Source organism: Macrobrachium nipponense, chromosome 4 (assembly GCF_015104395.2).
Source record: "Macrobrachium nipponense isolate FS-2020 chromosome 4, ASM1510439v2, whole genome shotgun sequence".
Taxonomy (NCBI): domain Eukaryota; kingdom Metazoa; phylum Arthropoda; class Malacostraca; order Decapoda; family Palaemonidae; genus Macrobrachium; species Macrobrachium nipponense.
Genome location: NC_061100.1, coordinates 101,570,024 through 101,577,118, shown reverse-complemented (window position 1 = coordinate 101,577,118; position 7,095 = coordinate 101,570,024). Strand labels below are relative to the sequence as shown.

General features: G+C 33.7%; 1 long non-coding RNA gene across 1 annotated transcript; it reads left to right on the top strand.

Annotated features, from left to right (window-relative positions):
* The first annotated feature begins 390 nt into the window (after positions 1 to 390).
* On the top strand, positions 391 to 3,637 carry LOC135211690 (uncharacterized). The gene is made up of 2 exons (XR_010313710.1): positions 391 to 430; positions 1,861 to 3,637. It is a non-coding gene; the product is annotated as an uncharacterized LOC135211690 (long non-coding RNA).
* Positions 3,638 to 7,095: the final 3,458 nt, after the last annotated feature.

The following is a 7,095-nucleotide window of genomic DNA, read 5'->3' as shown; positions in this document are numbered from 1 at the left end:
TATATATTATATCTATATAAATATAATATATATATATATATAATATATATATATTCCCTAATAATGTAAGCCCTAAATAAGCTATTTAATTTTTCCATAGCATAACAATTTACTTAATACACCGAAGAGCATCCATTCTTTTGTCTTGTTAAGTTACTGGTAAAATTTTTCCCTTACGATACGCAGAGGCCGAATTTATCAAAGAACCGAGAAATCCATAAAATACGAAATCAAAGAGTTCAGTTTTTTTTTAAAGTTTCCCCTTAAACACGGCGCCAAGGTGTTCGTTTTCGTTCACGTAAATCGTCAATGAGTTTAAGGGCGCTGACTCCGTGGTCCTTGATAGTATATAAATCCACGATCTGTGAGTTTTTCTCTAAACAAAGAAATCTCCTAGCTACCCGTTTGGCGCCGCGGGACTATTTACGTGGTATAGTGCCATTTCCTTCGTTGTTAAGGAGATCTTGCAGTTTCTTGGACAGTTCCGTGGTGTCTAAGGAGAACGATTTTTTTTCTGTTTTTTTGTTTTTGTTTACGTGGCTATTGGAGTTTGGAGGATAATTTAACGTAAGGAGTTGTTAGTTTGAAGGACTGTAAGTCGAGTTGTGGCGAATCCCCGGAGCTTTGCAGAGGCCAAGTTTCCTTAATTTTGTTGAATATTTTTAAAAGTTTTCTCGTAAATTTGGTTATTAGTGAATTTCTTCTAATCGTAATAATTCAGGGGCCTGGTTTCGCAATAGAAGTGGCCGTTAGTAGGCTTATTCTAGTAGTTAATTTTAACTAATATTTTTTTTAATTTTACATTGAAATTTTACCGTAGGCTTGCGTGTTTTAGTCATTCTTTTCAGTATAACGAGTTTAACATAACACATTTTTTTTTTTTTTTTGTCTAGGCTTCATGAATTTTTTTTTAATTTAAATTCTAGCCTACGTTTCAAGTTATGAAAAGTAATTTGCAGTATAACCTTGCTGTGCAGAAATATGTGATGTAATTATCAAACTTGCTGCTTTTTGTGGAAAACCATTTAATACTTCTTTTTTTTAATTTTCAATTTAGTTATTTAGCGAATATTCAGTAAATCCTTAGCAATATCTTCAACCATCTTCCCCGCTCCTAGGCTTGATATGGGTCCTTTATTCCCGTACTAAAACTTTTTACTTTTCAGGATGTCTCAATCTCTTGAGTCCAAGGTTATTCAATCTACATCGACATTTGAATGACAGTTTAAATGGAGATTGTTTTAAATACTTTTTATTAGGACTTTTGAAGGTATTTCTACACAAGCAGTTCGCACGGACTGCAAGGAACGTAACCGCGGATACGACATCCACTAGGGATTGGGTGTCCAAATGTATTTCGCCGTATTTAGTACTGGCCCCTGGGGGTTTAATTACATTCGTCCGAATAAATATTACTTAAAACTTTTGTTCAGTATGTAAAACTGCATAGAAAAACCGCAACTGACATAGTCTAGGCCGCCGCGGATAAGTATCATAGATCTACCCTTTTGAACCTTGTGCCTTCTTTGAATAATGATTAGATGTTAGTTTTCAGCTATTTTTTAGTATGTTGCCTTTGAATAATTTAAAGATATAAGTAGTTAGTTTTCAGCTTGTTAAAGCAAATTTATATACTGCTAGGCTTGTTAATTCTTGCTATATCAAAGTTTTGTATATTCCTTTAATCCATAAAAATATTTTAACGGTTAGTGTTTACAATTTAAAGCAAATCCATAAATTTTATACTTGTGTAATCCTTGTTTTATTACCTCTTTGCATCCACCTTTTAATATTTTAAAAGAAGGCATTTTAGTAAGTTCAAAAGCAATCTATACACTAATGTAAACTTTCAACTTTCAGGTTTTGTGAAACTCTAGGAAGGAAAGTCTAGGAAGGAAATAACAGTAGTCAATTATTAAAGCCAGGATATCTTTCTCTCAAGCTACACACAAATGGACTCTAGTGACCTTCCCAAGTGTGGTATAAAAACCAGTCTTAAGGTCTTTATTCATAACTATATCAAACTGTCAACCAACATATTTTTTTTTTACCTCCACCCCTGCAGGAGCGATGCCCCTGTGGGGTGGAGTCCCCCTCCTAAGCCGCCCTGTTCCATGAGTCTTCGGACCCATGGACAGGCACATGGGAGGGGTTTTTATTTTTTTCCAGGTACTAAGTTCTTGGATTTAAGTTTTTATTATTGAGAGTTAACGTACCTTGAAGTTAACGTACCTTGAAGTTAACGTACCTTGAAGTTAACGTACCTTGAGTAAGTTTGTCATTGTTAAGCATTTATAAGGTAAACTAATGTACCAGATGAACTGTCTAATGATTTCAAACTTGCCCTAATAGTTAACACTTCAAGTTAAGAACTTTTTAGGTTAACGTACCTTCAATGATTTAAGTTTTTAATGATTTATGAAGTTAAGTACTTAAGTGCTAATATACAACGTTGAGAAACTGTAGCATTTTAAATTTGATCTATTTATTTAAGACCGTTTTAACTCTTAGTTTTGTTAAGTTAATACAGACGTTGACGTATTCTCCATACTTAAAGTGGAACTAAGTTAATATTACTTAAATTGCCAATTTCTTTATACTTTATATTTAAGTATATCAGTGATTAAATATTACTATAATTACAATTTTCTTTATGCTTATAATTTAAATATATCAATTGGATTAAGTTTATTTAAAAAAATTACTTTTTTCTGTAATTTCTAAAGCTTATCAGTATTTTAAGGTTTGATCTATGTATCTTATTTTAAAAAGGCATAAAGTTTTTTAAAATTTTTAACGTAAATTTGTGGCTATAATCCATATGATATTTATCTTTATTATTTAATTTAGAGCTAAGAAATTTGATTACATTTATGCCAGCCATACAATGAGCAGTCCTTTTTTCTCTATTGCATTAGACATATGGTTATCAATGGCTAAACCTTTATTTAAAATATTCAAGTAATGTTAAGGTTAACCAGTCACTGTCAAAGAATTCATTCTAGGTTATACCTCTGCTCTTTTTGAACAGCTTTGTAAAGTGACCATTTGTTACGTAGCAGCTCTGAAGTTTTCACTTCTCAAATGGTCCTTGTGTTTTTTTTGGGGAGGAGGGGAGGTCACTTCATTTGCTAGTGCTTTTTTGGATACCTCTGGTCCTGTTATTGTTTCCTAGCAGTTTTTTTTTTTATATATTTATATTTCTTAGCTGCTTTGGTCACAGGCTTTTATTACGAATGGTTTGTACGAGGAAAAATATGGATCTGGTGTTAAGGGTTTGTTCACATTAACCAAACTTTTATTTTGTTTTAATGAGATTACATAGTTATTTTGGCTTTTGGTTAAACTTGACTGCCGAAGTTTTTTTTCAGGGTGTATAATGGAACATGCGATGCTTCTGTTATTCAAGGATTAGAGTTCGTTACTTTAGCTCGACTATAGTTATTCAATGAGTTGAGAGTGGAGCCTGGCATTGCTGATAGCATTTACTTGATACTATGAGTTGTCCTGTGTTGATTGAAAGGAGTAATTTGTTAATGACCCTCAAATAATTGATTCACTTGTGAATTATTTACCTGTAATAATTACGAACCTGGAAAGTCTTCCTGCCATATATTCATTAAATATCTAAACATATTGAGCTGTTTACCTTGACCAGGTAATTTTGAAATTACCAGAGTTTTAAGAGTAAGATTTGATGTTCCGTCATGTTTTTCCTGTTCAGTCATGAAACCAGAAATATAATTAGTGAAACCAAATGTTAAGTCGCTCAGTAATAAGGAATTCAATTCTGAAACCAGAAATATAACAATTAGTCAAACTTAATGTACAGTTACTCAATAATCAAGGAGTACCATTATAAAACTATAAATATAATTGTTCAAAAATGTACAATCACTATAATAGAGGAATTAAATTATGAAACGATAAAGGTAAAAAATAGTCAAACCAAATAAGTCAAACCAACTATACAGTACTAATTAAGTCAAACCAAATACGTCAAACCAAATATACAGTACTAATTAAGTCAAACCAAATAAGTCAAACCAAATATACAGTACTAATTAAGGCATAAAGTTGTTTAAATTTAACAGGTCAAAGCAAATGTACTGTCACTGTAATATTATTTTAGGTAGCAGTCCTAGTTTTTGTTGATACCTTATCTCCAATGGTTTAGCTATTCATTACGTGAGATACTCAAGATGCGAGATGTTTTATAGCCAGATAATGTATGGTGAGGGTCTTGAGGGTTTTGAGTCTGGAAGATCGTGAAGAAATCAAACTGATATTTGTCGCATTTAAAAGTTCGATTTAAATCTGGCCTACACAGCCTGTTTAACATTAAAATATCTCTGAAAGAAAATCAATCTTCTATAAAAGAGAAAAATGTAAATCTTAATTATTGAATAACATGAACTTAATACTTAGCACTATACTTTTGATTTACTGGTTCAGATGACTGAATTATATGAGTAACTTTTTTTTTTAAGCAATCTTAATTAATAGCGGTGTTTTCTTATATTGAATCGAGAACTGTGTCAACAGACTTTTGAATGCTCAAAGCATAATTAAAACTGGTATACTTTAACAATTTTTTTTGTCAAAACTTTTAGATGTTTAGATCTTGAATGCTCAAAGCATAATTAAAACTGGTATACTTTAACAAATATTTTTTGTCAAAACTTTTAGATGTTTAGATATTGTACAAACACGACACAGATTGCTTGTACAGGTGTTTGGGTCTTTGGGTGGGAGGGTGCTGTAGTCTAGTCATTAAAAATTTTCTTTGTTTTATTTTTGGGAGCCGACGAAAATATTATTAATAAAGTATGTCTTCATGAATGCCATTCGTCACATACTTGTTCCTCTGGAGATTTAATTACTAGGCATTGGAGCTTTGGTTCAATAAGGTCAGCAAATTGTAATGGCTACTATGGAAGAATCTCAAAAAGTTGGTGAGTGACCACATAAATGTGACATTCGTCAAAAGATCTTGAGAGAGTACTGGGAATGAGGAAAGACATGGACATTAGATTAACTTGGGTTACCTGTTATGTAGGTATTCGGAACACTATAAACCTTGGGTTCCATTTCACTGAGGGGTGAGAGATGTGTATTTCCGATGATAGAAGCGCTCTCTCGACGTGGTTCGGAAGTTGCGTAAAAACACCATACAAATAAAAAACTTTGGTTCCCTGGGAGGTAATATATTAGTTATTCAGTGCACCATTTCGACACGTGAGCATGCCATAAAGAGTTGACTCCCGGTGTAGGCCGAAGTTATTAATGAGAGAGACTTGAAACTATCATAAGAGGTATTTTAAACTTTTGAGCAGGTTATCTATTGGTTACCGTAGACTAAATGAAAACAAACCTGGTGTCTAGTTGAGCTTTTAAGCTGTGAGAGGTTCGAGGAAGCTTTCCTTCATATTTAAGAATTGAAAGCCTGGTTTTTATCAATTTTGACTGGCAGTCTTGATGCTAATCTCTGTGGCTGGAGGCCTTCACCTGCCATGAACCCCCAACCTATGGATTAAATTTGTTTACATAACTTGGTTACTTATAGGCCCAAGTGAATAACAGATAATTGTACATTAGACCCACTGTTATAATACGGTATTACAAGAGATTATGAATAATATGTGATGAGATGAAAAGAAGTATTGAAAACTAATCACTGACAGAGTTTAAAGAGAAATTTAAGTAATCCTATTGGTCCCAGTGATTGGCGTTGTGAATAATTCTATTTTATTCCAATTCAACTTATAAGGTAAAGTACGATGTATAAACGTTCAATCGGCCTTAAGGCCTGTCCACACGATCGGGCCTGATCGGCGGACTTCCCCTCTAACGGGCACACTTGTCGGGCAAACCGTTAAATTGCCCGATGGGTCTTGTAGCAAAATCACCATGGTGGTGCCCGATGGCTTGAGCTTCGACCCTGGCAGACGTACGTTAACCATATACATTTGTTTTACTGAGCCATTCTTTGCACCATTTTCTCTCCTTTTTCTTCTTTTTCATCACACACAAAGCAATTATCATGCTAAACAATATCATCATCTTTGCGGTAGGTACCATGTTTATCGTACCGCATTGAGCACACTACGGGCATCGTCGGGCACGCCCACCTCTCCATCGCCTCACCCGTGTGGACAACATTCATGGGTAAGCCCGCCAGAATTTGCCCGTGAACCCTGGAGCACGCCGATCAGGCCCGCTCGTGTGGACAGGCCTTTAGAACCTGAAGGTGAATACTTGACTGACTTACGGATTATGAAAAAAAGATTTCTGTGTAGGCTTTTGGACATGATAATTTTACTTTCAAGGTTAACAAGCCATTAAATCAAAATGGAGGTGATTGATTTTATAGTTGGATGAACAAGTAAAAATGTGGACCTAAACGTAGAAACTATAGAATATTAGGTTTTAAAAAGTAGCCTAAAAACCTTGGTAATAAGTAAAATGAATTCGCATATCGTGTGCATCGTAAAGACCTTGTAACGTAGTATTGCTGACCAATGTTCATCTAAATATGACTGATCAGATATTGGATGTAAAGAAAATAGGACCCTAGTGCTTAAGAAACGTAGCCTCCAAAAAGAAACCACTTTTAAAGTAGGAACTAATGACTTATAAGAAAACTGGACATTTTCCCTTAATTACGAAAAGTAGCAATAAAAAAGAAGCTTGTTTATTTAAAAATAGAAGACCATAGAGGCAAGTTATTTAGGTAAACTATTTTTTTTAACTTTTATTTAGAAAATATACATTAACAGTTTCTTAAAATTTTTAATAGTGTATATACACTACAGTCTATTTACATAAAATTAGTAATTATCAGAAAAAGGAAATATTTTGCGTTTACCCCCAAGTGATTTTAGCAATATAAATCTTGTTTTGCACATTCTACTTTTTATAAACGGAAACTGACAAACTAGTGGGGTCGCTGGTTGAACCAGGCAGGAAAGAAGGTCCTCCCGAAAAATAAAAAATGATTATGGAGACTAGGAATAGGTGATTATGTAACTGTAGTTTCGTATTTTGAGGAATAGTTCTAAATAAGCCAGGAGGAGGTAACGAAAGGACATGAAA